General features: G+C 40.3%; 1 protein-coding gene across 3 annotated transcripts in view; it reads left to right on the top strand.

Annotated features, from left to right (window-relative positions):
* The window catches only part of PLPPR1 (phospholipid phosphatase related 1), a 590,773-nt gene that overhangs the window by 53,428 nt on the left and 522,911 nt on the right, over nucleotides 1–14,434 (top strand). For all 3 annotated transcript variants that reach the window (XM_027039558.2, XM_053204867.1, XM_053204866.1), the window contains exon 2: nucleotides 7,427–7,571. The gene's annotated coding sequence lies outside the window, so the exon portion shown is untranslated. The remainder of the gene's footprint in view (nucleotides 1–7,426; nucleotides 7,572–14,434) is intronic.

Below are 14,434 nucleotides of genomic sequence, written 5' to 3'. Positions count from 1 at the left end.
CACACAGGCACCCCATAGTTTATATATATTTAAAAGAACTTGATACCTTGCCAAATTGCTCTGAAGTCAGGTACTATAAATTTATGATTTACACACACACACACACACACACACACACATATATATATATATATAAAGATTTCAGTGTAGAAATATAGAATAATGAAATTTAGGAGCATATTTTCATAACCATGGGTAGAGAGAACTTCCTAACAGGAAACCCAATTGCAATAAGAGACTAATAAATTTCAAAAAACATCAACATTTGTATGTTTAAGTATAACATAAATGAAAGCAAAGGATAGAAGACAAAAAGGAAAAAATATTTCAACATCTATGATGGACAAAATTTAAGAAGCTTGATAAACAAAGGCTTTCTATAAATGGATAAGAATAAGGCAAATGACCTAATAAAAATGGGCAAAGTATATGCACAGATAATTCACAGAATACAGATAGCTAGTAAAGACATGAAAAGATGCTTATTTCACCCGTACTCAGGGAAATAAGAAACAATTAGTGTGGTAAAAATGGGAAACTTTGGAAACACTAAGTGTTGGTGAAAATACAAAATGGGTAGTTGTACATTCCTGGGTGAAATTTGAATTGCTAGAAGTTGATGGGAAAGCATCTGGCAATATCTGTGAAGATGTAAAATACATGATATCATCTGATCTTGTAATCCCTTTTTGTAATTTATAATAACAGAAGTGCAAGTGTTTAAGGATATATGAATAAGGATATTTATTTAGTGTTGTTTGTACTGGCAAAAAAAAAACCCCAAGCTGGAAACAACTTGAATGAACATTAATAGGAGAATAGTTGGATTGATTATAATAATCTTTACTACAAACTGTTATACCAAAATTAAAAAGAGTAAACCAGATTTACATATTTTGAACTCTATGGATTCCAATGATATAATATTATGTGGGAAAAAAAGTGGGAGATTAATGTACAAGATAGTATCACATTTCAGATTAAAAAGAAAAAGAAGTGCTAATCTAATATGTACTTTATTGGAGAATAAACATGTAATGCTTGTTTTCTTCAGTAACTGTCACTTTCATCTTTTTCAGATTTCCTCCCTACTGTAATAGGAATGCTTAGTAATATTCAGCCAAATCCATAACTTTTCAGTTTTTAGAATCTTATTTTAGTTCTCGAGACTCAACCAAAGATATGCATGAGCTATGCATTTTATCCCAATTCAACAATCAGATAAGTTGCTTCTCCTCTCTTCCCGAAGAGCAAGAGGGTGGAGTTGTTGATGGAAGTTCCTCAAGAGGGTGGATGTGTTGGTGAAAGTTTCTACTTTATGAATCCAGAGAGGACTTCATGGGAAGAAAGAGACTGGCTTAACCAATACTGATTCACACGTTGTTGATAAAAGATGGAATTACAAGATTGCTGTTAGTGATCATTCCACTTGCTTTTTCACTATATCCATTTAATTAATTCCTTGTTAAATTGAGATTATTTAGAGTAGTAAAAGTTAAATATCTAATTGGAAAACTGGTTCCCATCGTGTATGATACAGAAAAGACTATTCAGTTGAAAGGACATCTAGTGAAGTAAGTTAATAAAATGTCTTCCTTAAAAGCCCGTATAGAAATTATGACTCCTAATGTCCAAAGTCTGTCTGTCTAGTAGCAGGGGCACCTTTGTTCACTGGGTTTTCCCAAAGCATCAGAATTGATCTTATTACTGTGCACTTACAGGACTTTCTAAGGGCATTTGGACTATTTTCAAGAGACTTAGCCCTGAAACATAGATGCAGGAAGTCATACATATGACTACCGCCTTTCTTTCTATTTTCCTCTGGTTCACATGAGTGTTGTTATTCCCTCTCCCACTGAATGTAGCAATTGTCATTTCCCACGTGACCACTATTCTCATACAGTTGCTGAGATATCTCTGTTGACTTCTCTTGCATCTGTTCTGTTCTTTCCTCAGCCCAAGGATAAAGCCTCCTATATCCTAAGACAGTTTTTATTCTCTTTGTCCATGGTTAAGATTATTCATTCTCCTTTCTTCCCATGCATCAATATCACTATTCAAAGTAGGTGAGAGCTTGGCACAATTGGTGAAATCTCCACCTGATACTGACCCTGGCCATGATTCTGATTTCTAAGGGTGGTCCACCAAGATGGCAAGTTCCATGGTGCTCAGGATTTGCTACCGCATAAACAAAAATCACATGCAGGGCATCTCTGTATAAGCAGTTGCTTTCACTCTTGGCTTGATCCTATGGACACAATACCCGCTGCTACTGCCAGAGAGAAAAATCTTGAAATGTTTACAGAAAGTCGTGATTCATAAAATGCAAATCATGTTTTTTGCTTTAGCAAAAACATGTAGAGCAGGAGGGGACACAAGCCAAACCCTCTCATTTTACAGTCAAGAAAGCACACGCTCAAGAGACTTATCCAAGGTCACACAGCTGGTTGACTTGCAAGCTCAGAACTAGGAGTCAAGTCTTGGTACTTGCTGTTGTTTATTTGTGAAATGGAATACCATAACAGCATGGGAAGGAAATCCTGATAACCTATGTTTCTTTCTGTTCACTTAAAAATAACTCCCCAGGGGTGCCTGAGTGGCTCAGCCCATTGAGCATACAACTTTTCATTTCTGCTCAGGTCATGATCTCAAGCTTTGTGAGATTGAGCCCTGCAGCACAAAGCCTGCTTGGGATTCTCTGTCTCCCTCTCTCTGCCCCTCCCCCCTAAAAATAAATAATAAAAAAAAAAACCTCCCCAAACAACCTGAAAGTGTTAAATTGTGCTTAGTCACATTGTAGGTTTTACCAATTTGAGAGTCTTAAGAAGAAATCCTCTTGTAAAATTCTTGTCTTTGTGTGTTAAGGTGCAGGTTTTTCACAGATAGTTGTAAATTGGTTCATTAACATTTCTGTCTTCCTAATGCTTTGCCATTGTCATTTAGGGAATAGAAGGTAATTTTGTAATGTGCACATACTGGGATGCACTTTCAAATTACCTAGGGAGCTTTTAAAAAGTATCAATGCTGCCAGGGCCCGACCCAGGCTTGGGTATTTTTCAAAAGACTCCTGAATAACTCTAACGTACAGCTAGAGTTGAAAATCACAACTCTAGAGTCGTGATTCTCAAGTTGTGGTCTCTGGTCCAGCAGCTTTGGCATCACCTGGAAGCTTGCTTGAAATGCAAATTCCCAGACCCTTGCTTAAACCTGATCAGAAACTGAGGGCAAGGATGAGCAAGCAAGTTTTAACAGGTTCCCAGAGTGATGCTAATGAATACTAACATTTGAGAAACCACTGGTCTAGCCCATAGTAAATATATGGCCTGTTTCAGCAAATAGTTTCTTTTTAAAAAATTTTTTTTAATGTTTATTTATTTTTGAGAGAGAGAGAGACAGAGACAGAGAGACAGAGCACAAGTGGGGGAGGAACAGAGAGAGAGGGAGACACAGAATCGGAGGCAGGCTCTGTGCTATCAGCACAGAGCCCAACGTGGGGCTTGAACTCAAACTGTGAGATCATGACCTGAGCTGAAGCCGGTGGCTCAACCGACTGAGCCACCCAGGTGCTCCAGTAAATAGTTTCAAGGGAACACAGCCACACACATTCACTTATATATAATACAATGACAGAGTTTAGCAGTTGTGATAGAGAATGTATCACCCATAAAGCCTGAATTATTTATGATCCAGCCTTTTATTAAAAAAATTTTTTTTAACGTTTATTTTTGAGAGAGAGAGAGCGCGCGCGTGCGCACGTGTGCACAAGTGGGGGAGAGCCAGAAGAGGGAGTCAGAGGATCTGAAGCAGGCTCCTTGAGCGCAGAGCCCGACACTCAGGAATTGTGAGCTCAGACCTGAGTGGAAATCCAGAATCGACCACTTAACTGACTGAACCACTCAGCACCACATGATCCAGCCTTTTAAAGAAAAAAATTTGACCCCTGAACTGTGCTTTTCAAAAATTTTTTAATGTAATGAGATTTTTAAAATTGTAGTTGACACACAATGTTACATTAGTTTCCGGTGTACAGCACAGTGATTTGACAATTCTAAACATTATCCTGTGCTCACCAGAAATGTAGCTACCATCTGTCAACATTCAAAGCTATTATAGTACCACTAACTATATTCTCTATGCTGTACCCTTCATCCTCACGACTTTTTCATTCCATAACTGGAAGCCTGTATTTCCCACTCACCTTCACCCATTTTCCCCATCCCCCACTCCCCATCCCACTCCCCTCTGGCAGCCATCAGTTCTCTGTATTTATGGGTCTATTTCTGCTTTGTTTGTTCATGTTGTTTTTTAGGTTCCACATATAAGTGAAATCATATGGTATTTGTCACACTTATTTCACTTAGCATAATATTCTCTAGGTCCATCCATGTTGTTGCAAATGGCAAGATCTCATTTTTTTTTAAATGGCTGAGTAATATATACGTGTGTGTGTGTGTGTGTACACATATATTACATTTTCTTTATCCCTTCATCTATCAGTGGACACTTGGGTTGCTTCCAGGTCTTGGCTATTGTAAATAATGCTGCAATACATATAGGGGTGCATATATCTTTTTGAATTAGTGTTTTTGTTTTCTTTGGGTAAATAGTAGAATTGGTATTATATAGTACCTCTGGATCATATGGTATTTCTATTTTTATTTTTTGAGGAACTTCCATGTTATTTTCCACAGTAGCTGCACCAGTTTACATTCCCACCAGCAGTGCATGAGGGTTCCTTTTTCTCCCATTTTCTTTTTTCTCCTTTCTCACCAACACGTGTTATTTCTTTTTGAGTCTATCTATTCTGACAGGTGTAAGGTGATATCTCATTGTGGTTTTGACTTGTATTTCCATGATGATGAGTGATGTTGAGCATCTCTTCAAGTGTCTGTTTACCATCTGTATGTCTTCTTTGGAAAAATGTCTATTCCAGTCCTATGTACTTTTCAAACTTCAGTGTAGAGATGAATCACCTGGGGATATTGTTTAACTGCAGATTCTAATTCAGTGGACCTGTGATGGGGCCTGAGATCCTGTTTTCTAATAGCTTCCAGGTGGTATTCAAGTTGTTGGTCTGTGAAGGACACTTTAAGCAGCAAGGGTCTATAGCAATGTTGTCTGATAGAAACACAATGTGATGAGACTTCTCAGTTGGGACTCTTAAAATATAGTTAGGGAGATTTTTGTGGGGAAGTTTCTAGAAGCCCTGAAATCTTTGGTATGGGTGTGTGAAAGTCACATTAAATCTGGAAAGGCCCTTATAAAGGGTGACCATATAAAGTACATTCCTAAACTGGGACACCTCTGAGAGGGAAAAAGGATGTTATTAATAAAATAGGAGAACAGATGTCAATTGGAACTGTCCTGGACAAATTGGGTGTATGTATGGTCACTCTGCTTACAAAGGATCTAATTCATAGTTCTTGAAGGGACCAGCTATATACTGTGAGGAACTTTTTCCAAAATAAAAATGCAGCTGGGAATGGGAGGGGAGTGTGGTGGAGAGGGGAGCTGTTTATCAGAATTTGGTAATAAGAAGGGCCGTGTAGTTTACAACAGCGCTCCACGTGGCTATCTTGTTCCCCTCACCCTCCATCCTGAAACCCACACTGAGGATCACGGTATTAGGGTCACAAGGCAGCACAGTCAGGACCAGAAGCCAGAGCCCAGCACTGCACCCGGCACAGAGAAGGTGTTGATTGTGCGTTTATTGACTGCTTGACAGAATGCAAGTGCCTTAACCTCTAGTCTGTAACCCTTCCTATGGGATTCTGTTTCTGGGGCAGAGCAGCCTGAAGCTTGCGCATGTGCGCGCATGTGCACAGACTCCAGGGGGCGCTCTCACCGGGGTCACTGCAGTTCCCTGCACAGGCTGTGACCGAATCTTCCTGCCACTCACCTGGGTAAATTCCTGAGGCGAGGCACACAGCCCTAGACCCGCAGGACCGGGAGCCATTTGTTAGAAATTGCTTTGCCTGGGGAGACTCTAATCTTCGGCTTGTACTGGTAGCCCATGACTGAGGTGCTGGGGAGAAGGGCTGAGTGAGAAAGAGGCAAAGGACTGCAGAACAGCGCCTCCAGCCACCGTGTGCGCGCCCACGTGATGAAGGGCAGCCGGCGATATAGGCGCCATATTTTCTGGGCTTAGTCTGTCAGTAAATAATAGGGCACAGATGTTGCTGAATATTTTATGATTAACTTGCCCCAGGGGTCCCTAAATGTTTTATAATTTCTGAGTAAAGAAAGAAAGCATCCAAGGCTGTGGATTTTTAGCAGCAAGTTCAGCATCATTTTAATGGCTAATATAAGGAGACATTCCTTCTCACAATCGCACTTAGAAGAGGGCGGTAGCCATAGAGGTCACAGCTTCCGTTTAATGTGAACAGCCTGAACACAGGAAAATAACATCAAACCAGAGGACTGGAGGCTGATTTCAGGACCACTGTAATGATTCTGTGCCTTGAATTTGGACAAAATTTTGAAAACTGACATGGAAGTCTTGCTTCTTTTAGTTGAAGGCTTTTTTTGGGGATAGACCCATGGAGCAGAAGCGTTTTCTTTGTGAGCAGGAGGTACAGTTGTTTGTTTATAAGGGACAAATTCATCTCAAGCTTTGGTCTCCTTATTTTAAGGAGGCCCTCTGAATCTTCCTGGCCCTCGGTTCTTAACCCACATCTACATCATCTTTAACAGCAGAGGGCACCCTGCTTCAGCATTCTGAGGGATCACCCCCTGAGAGAGGATCAGATGATCTGGGTTATATGTGTGTCTATTCTTAATTTACCTCTTCACATCCTTTGAGTGGACTCAAAGTGGAATCATCCACAGGTCAGGGAGGGTGTGGGGGTGTGGGTAGATGGCAAGATGTCATTAGAGAGTAGGGAGGAATGGCCGTACTCTGCAGGGTGATGGTGAAGCACATGGGTTTGGGAGGATGAACTTGGGTTCAAATTCTAGCATTGCTTCTTACCAGCTCTGTGTTGTTGAGGGAGTTATTTTTCCTCTTTTCAGTTTCTACATTAATAAAATGGTGATGTATATTTGTAAAGTCCTTGGCACAATGCTTGGCTCATAGGAAGTGCTCAATAGCTTTGAAAACTGGCAAGCAAGCAAACAAGCAGATGTCTTCAGGTTCAAGCTAGGGGAAGAGAGAGGCAGAAAATGAGTAGAGAGCTGCTTTCCTACCAGGCTGGAGTAACTCATTTTGGGAAATATTACACAGACTCAGGTTTTATGTATATTCTCATTGACTGATTGATTAAAAACAATCCCTTATAAGATGTGAATAGACTTTGTTATATTTCATTTTAGTTTTCCGTTTATTTGGGAGGTGCTGGTATTCTTTCACTTCTAAATGATTTAACAGTGTGAAATTCTAAAATAGGAGTTTGAAATCATTCTCTGAAATAATCCTGTGCTTTTTCAGAGAGAAGCTTGATACGCTCAAGGATTAAACCAATTTAAAGAAGAAGAGTGATATAAGTTGTTTGGAGGTACTTTCCCAACGTTGTTCCAGATTTGGGGTCTGAGGATATAAAGGAAGTGGCTTTTACCACGCTTCACTTTGAATGGTAAGAACCTCCTTTGATACAGTTGATAGAATTTCAGAGCAAGAAGAATCTTTAAGGTTTTAGCATTTAAGAAAAAATATCGTACCTGTTTCTACCCCCTCAACTAAATAAAAATCTCTTAGCATCAGGCTAGGTTAGCAGTGCTTTTACAAGTTTCTCAGGTGATTCTAATATGCAGCCAGCAGTGTGAACCCTTGTTCTACACAACTTATTTTACTAATGGGGAAAGTACTTTATGCTGATGGGGGAAAGTACTTGTCTGTCTTCCATGCAGCCTCTCGAGTAGAGAGGCTTAAAATAGAAATCCAACAGGTTAAAAACCTTCAGTGACCTCCCTCTCCCCTTCCCCCCACCACCTCTTTTCAGTTTTTGGGACAGAGTTCAGGGTTTTCAGCCTAGCTCACAACTCTTTTCAGTGTTGGCCTCTTGCTAAGCATCGCACCTCAATTTTTCTATTCCCTTTACTTCTCCCCCTACACTCTTCTGTATAGTCATGCACAACTGCTTACATCTCCATGATGTGGCATGACACGTCCCAGTGTCATACTTTACAATACTTTCCTTCCTTGTGCTGGACTGCCTTTATCTCTTCATTTTCAAAATGTAGCTCAAGCTGAGATATTCAAATAGGGAGGGAACAAGGAAATACTAGCTGTGGCTGCTTAGGTGAAAACACTGTAGTTTTTTTTTTTTTTCTTTTTTTTTAAGACTGGGAAATATTCTTTGAGATTTTAGCATTTCTAGCCCAAATTTTTCAGGGCTAGGTTGGTTTCATAACTGTGTAAAGGAGGATCAGTTATGAGAAAAAAAAGTGATGGGGCTCTGGCCGCCTGGACAGCATGTCCTCCATTTAAATATGATTAAATTAAACTTTTGAGAAACAGGGCAGTCATTCTAGGGACTGCCAATTCACAACTTTGAATCACTGTGTTTTACAGATGAGGAAACTGAGAACCAGAGAGAACACTGGGAACATGGTAGTATATAGCAGTGCAAGAGCCCAGGTCTTCTAAATTTAGGTCCAGTCTTCACAATGCACCATACAACTTGGCACATTTCCTTTTTAAGTTCTAGTGCATTTATTCCAGATAATAATAATACTCATTAACATTTATTCAATGTTATACAGTTAGAAAAAACCACTAATTCCATTTTATAAACTGTAGCTCGGGAAGGTGCTGTAGAATGATGTGTCTTGCTTCCTGGGTTAGACTTCTTGTGTTCAGAGGCAGAACAGAGGGCTGCCTGGAGTGTCCTACTATGAAATGCAGTCTTGGCTCCCAGTGAGACCATGTAGGAGGCAAGTGAATCCCTGCCATGCTTCCCTCCCAGCTCACACTTACTATATAGTGAAATCTTAGCTCTGGTGTCGGATTGATTGATTTCCTTCTCTAGGCTGTGTGGGTAGATTTTACCCTTTAAGAATTTCTGAAAATAAAAGCCTTTCCCCCAACCTTCTTTTCTAGAAGAGATTTTATTCACCCAGACGAAAGTACACAGTAAAATGTGAAAATTATCCTCCTACATACATACATATGAAGTTGAAGCTGGACATTTACTTTGGTCTGGTGAACAGCTACTGTACTGGCTGGGTTTTGAAAGCTTCCTTGCTGGAAGGAAGATAAGGCTTTGTTCTGACACATGGACACTCTGGGCCCATTTGCCTGCTTCAGGGGCCATGGTCCAACCCAAGGTATGGAGAGCACCTAGGTCTGCTTTGGCTCTTCTCAACAGAGCTTTCCCAACTCCCAGTTTCTATACGTCTCAAGAGACAACTAAAGAAGAGCCTTTAGCTTTGCCAAGAGACTCACTATTGGGGATAGAAGAAAGTCTTACATACATGATACAATCAACAGGAATGGGAAAGAGCAGAAATAATAACCTGTGAAGGGAGGTGTATAGGATAAAATTATGCTTCTCCATTGGTCAGGAGATGCTACAGGTGTGGAGAGGAGAGGCTGGGAATTTGGGATGTCCATTGGTTGGCAAGACTGCCTTTGCTCCCTACATGAAAGCATCTCTCACCATAGATAGGAGATTTCCTTCTTAACTGTGGACACTTGTTATTTCTCTGTCTTGTTCTGAAGTTGTGGTGCCTCATAGTGGTTTATGAGATGTAGGCAACTTCCTGGCTCAGTGTTGCTGAATGTCCAAGTGTGTCTTTATTCATGCTATGGTCACAGAAAGGGTAGCTTCCCTTGCAAAGCAGGAAAGTTTGTGTTTCAGGAAGACATTTCTCAGTTAATACACTTTATTTATTGGACTTCAAAGCCTTTGTTGAAGAAATAGAAATATTTAAAATAAAAGAAAAACGTAAGTTAAAGTTAAAAATAAAACAACAGGGACTGAAGAACATTAAGTTATTTTCACTTTATAAAAGGGAAGGGAGAAGCCACAGGTTTATTTTAAATAGCAAGATCTCCAGTAATTTAACAAGTGTTTTCCTTTATATACAATTTTTAAGAAACAAAATGTTAATTTATTTATATTTATATATTATTTACATTCTTTTCACTGTTCATTAAAATTTTTTTTGATGTTTATTCATTTTTGAGAGAGAGAGAAACAGAGCATGAGCAGGGGAGGGGCAGAGAGAAAGGGAGGGAGACACAGAATCCGAAGCAGGCTCCAGAGAGACACAGAATCAATCTGAAGCAGGCTCCAGGCTCTGAGCTGTCAGCACAGAGCCCAATGCAGGGCTTGAACTCAAGTTCTTTGTGAAATCATGACCTGAGCCAAAGTCGGATGCTTAACCGACTGAGCCACCAAGGTGCCCCTCTTTTCACTGTTCATTTTAAATACGAAGCTGATCTTGAGATATATAGACACCTAAGCCATTTTTAAAGATGGGGAAATTAATATTTATGAAGGCCTCCCTTTCCATTCTAATTTGCTATATGTTATGGTTACAAGTTTCAGACTTGTATTCACAACTTGATAAATTTGTATGTAGACATTATATATCTGTATTATAGTCCCTGAGTTCCGGTGTCCTTATGTATCTGACATTATGACAATGGCATTTTCTGTATTAACTGCTGGAGGTACCTGTCCTCACCGTCTAGTTCTTAGAAAATCCTTCATATTCAAAAGGAGCTAGTGAGTGGGAGCCATCACAATTGTTCTTTAAAAGATTTTAGGGGCGCCTGGGTGGCTCAGTCGGTTAAGCGTCCGACTTCAGCTCAGGTCACGATCTCACGGTCCGTGAGTTCGAGCCCCGCGTCGGGCTCTGGGCTGATGATGGCCCAGAGCCTGGAGCCTGCTTCCGATTCTGTGTCTCCCTCTCTCTCTGAGCCTCCCCCGTTCATGCTCTGTCTCTGTCTCAAAAATAAATAAACGTTAAAAAAAAAAATAAAAAAAAAGATTTTAGATAAGAAATGGATCCACTAAACAATCTGCAAGGAAAGCCATCTCTCTTAGGTGGTTTCCATGTTCTTAAAATTCCCCAAATGTGTAGTTTTTCTTTGGTTATTTAATCTCTGCTGCAGATGTCCATCTATTTGCAATTTATCATAGATTTTAATTTATAGTAAAAGTACTGGGCCATATTTGCAAAGAGATAATATATTTTTTTCATGCCTCATTCCTCATTCCAGTTTCAGTGAATAATTGGTTTTTTTCCATTATTATGAATTTATCTTTGGATGTTAATACTTTTGGATAATGAGTAGTTTCATAAGGTTCTTCTCCAGATGTCACATTGCAAACCTGACACACCTGGAACCTTCTTGTGCCAATGTCTAAATGACACCCCTGGTCACCATTCAGGCTTAATTTTCACTAATACAACTTGTGAGTACTAAAACAAGTTGTTTACCTTAATGCGAATCAGAATATCTCCATGTGTATAGTAAAAATGTAATACTTGCCCTGCCTGCTTCAGAAGAAGGCAGTGTATCTTGAAGGTTATGAGAAATGAGCTCTGTGGTCAGATTGGCCAGTGTTCAAGTCTTAGCTCAGCTACTTAGTACAGTGTGATTCTGGGGTGGTTACTTGACCTTTCTGATCCTCAGTTTCTGCATGTAGACAATGGGAAAAATAATACCAACCTGTGGGATTGTTATGAAGGTGAAATTCAACAATGTATTTTATATGCTTAGAGTAATGCTGGGCATATTGTGAATTTCTTCAATTAATTGTGGCATATTTATGCATCTGTAGTTACATATTTGTGAAGATCAAATAAAATATACACAAAAGTGATTTGTAAGTGTTAACGAGCCATTCAGATATATTGGCATCATTACTTGAGCATTCTGGTATTTTTTGAGCTTTGAGTTACAAACCTCCTGGGGACCTGAGTGAAGCAGCCACCGAGCCACAGGAAGGCTGATGCTTGTCCACCTTCTATCTCTAGCCCCAAATAGGACCCACCATCTGTTGGGCAGCCACTGTACTCTAGGTCCTATCTTTTGCTTACTTTATTATTAACCCTCACAACAATCCTCCAAGGTAGGTATGATTCACATTATACAGATAAAGAAAACAAGTTCAGCAAATTTAAATAGATTTAATAACTTATTGAAAGTTTGTTAAACAGCTCTTAAGTTGGGGGATTAAAATCAAAACTTCGGGCGCCTGGGTGGCTCAGTTGGTTAAGCATCAGACTTCAGCTCAGGTCATGATCTCATGGTTCATGAGTTCGAGCCCCGCATCAGGCTCTGTGCTGATAGCTCAGAGTTCAGAGCCTGGAGCCTGCTTCAGATTCTGTGTCTCCCTCCCTCTCTCTCTCTCTCTCTCTGCCCCAACCCCACTCACGCTCTGTCTCTCTCTCAAAAATAAATAAATGTTAAAAAAAATAAAAAAAACCAAAATTCAGATTTATCTGGTTTTGAAGTATGGGTACTTTTACTGTACTATATGCCCTGGTGGGAGCGTAACGACAGTTGTGAGCCAGACAGATTTATACCTTGTCCTGGTTCTGCCACTTATAAGCTCTGTGTCCTTGGGTAACTTGGCTTACTAGTTGAACCTAGGTTTCTTCATCTGTAAAATGGCAGTAACAAGACCTACCCCACAGAAATGTTGTGAGTATTAAATTAGAAAGCACGTAGTAAGTGATAGTAAATAATAGCTGTTTATATTTTATCTTGTCTTCAGGTGCTTTCCATCTCCCATGGGGGTGCTGGAGATCCGCTCCTCCCTCTTCAGGCCAGCAGGGGGTGGTAGAGACCATAAAGGATATGACCAAACCAGGGCTATAGTTTTAACCACCCTCTCCCCCACCCCGCCCTCCCCCCACCCCAGATGGTGTCCACCTAGCAGTCTAGGAATTTCTGAATCAGATCAGATCCTTAGTGGTCTTTGATTCTGGCTCTTAGAAGGAAAAATAAGCCCCCCCCACCCCCCAACCATCCTTGATTTTATAGAGAAAACGAGCCACAACAGTAATAATCCCTAGTGTTTGGATAAGACTCAGAATACATGGTTTTATATTATACACAAAACCATTCACAGTCGGCCCATGTTAGCAGTTTCATTAACCTCATGAAGACATTAATATCATTAGGAAAACGTAAGGAGGATACCTCCAGCTCCTCCATTAGACCCAATTAGCCGAGCGCTGCAGCAGAAAGGAGGTCCATGCCATTCCTGTCTGTGCTCAGGCTTGCAGCCACCATGATCCCCATTAGATTGCTACTTGCCAGTCATTAAATCAGTCTCATTCGTGTTACAGAGCCATCATTCCCAAAATAGGTTGCTTTCAAGAAATGAATATTGGTAAGTGATAATGATGACAACATAAGATGATAAACACAGATGAAGATAGGATCAAACACTGATAGATGGAGTGGGGGTGATATATCCCAATTGCTTTGAAATATTACTTATTCTTTCTTCATTTCTTACAACAACCCTATGGGATCCTTATTGTTTTCATTTTTGCTGTAGATTCTCTGACTTGCTCTCACTTGCTGTCATGAGTCCCTGCAAAGTTCTCTATGTTTTTCTGGTAGTTCTCAAAGGTGGAGTGTCTCATATGTATCATGAACAAATACAGCATGGCACATGTACCTTTATTTCTCCTGCCCTCATACCCCCACATGCTGAGGTCGGTTTCTCCCACTGGTCACAGTTTCCTCTGCTTTATAATGTGGTGACTGTTTCTGCTGGTTATTACTTTGGGTGTTTTGCAGCTCTGAAGGTGACAAACTCGTGGTGTTTTATGTTCAAATGTGTATGTGAAGATTGTGCCTCTTTCCTCTTAAAAAAAATCACATCCTGTTAGACACTCTATCAAGAGGCCCTTGGATTCTTTATGAAAATGGGCGTCTTTTGGCCCATTCTGCCAATTTCTCATCCTTCAAGATTGAGCTTGGATATCCTATTTTCCAGGAAGTCTTCCCCAAATCCCAGGTTGCTCTGTGAGCCTCCCCACCCCTTTGATCCCAAAGTGCTTTGCTTACTATCTTGGCACACCATATCTACAAAAGGCTAGCAGGGCAGATGATGAGTAACTTCTTATTTGCTCTCGAATCCCCAGCACCTGGGGCAGTACCTGGCCTCTAAATCCATGTTCAGGAAGTGAAACTAATTTCCTCTTCAGTGTTGTGATTGCTCCTGGTTCTGTTTCCTCCACCCTGTTAGCTTTCTCTAATCACTTCTGTTTGGTGCCTGCCTTCTTCAAATTACATGTTGAATGCCTCTTTTTACCTAGTCCTCTGGATTAGTGGTCTGGTTTTGAATGGTCCACCAGGTTTTAAACCAATACAGTATTTTGATGATTGTATTAGTTTCCCGGGGCTGCTGTAACAAAGTACAACAAACCCGGTCACTTAGACCCGGGGGTTTATTATCTTCGTTCTGGAGGCCAGAAGTCAGAAATCAGGGTGTCAGCTGGGTTGGTTCCTTCTGAGAGCTAG

Source organism: Acinonyx jubatus, chromosome D4 (genome assembly GCF_027475565.1).
Source record: "Acinonyx jubatus isolate Ajub_Pintada_27869175 chromosome D4, VMU_Ajub_asm_v1.0, whole genome shotgun sequence".
Taxonomy (NCBI): Eukaryota; Metazoa; Chordata; class Mammalia; order Carnivora; family Felidae; genus Acinonyx; species Acinonyx jubatus.
Note: the sequence above shows the minus strand (reverse complement) of the source record. Positions and strands in the feature narration are given on the sequence as shown.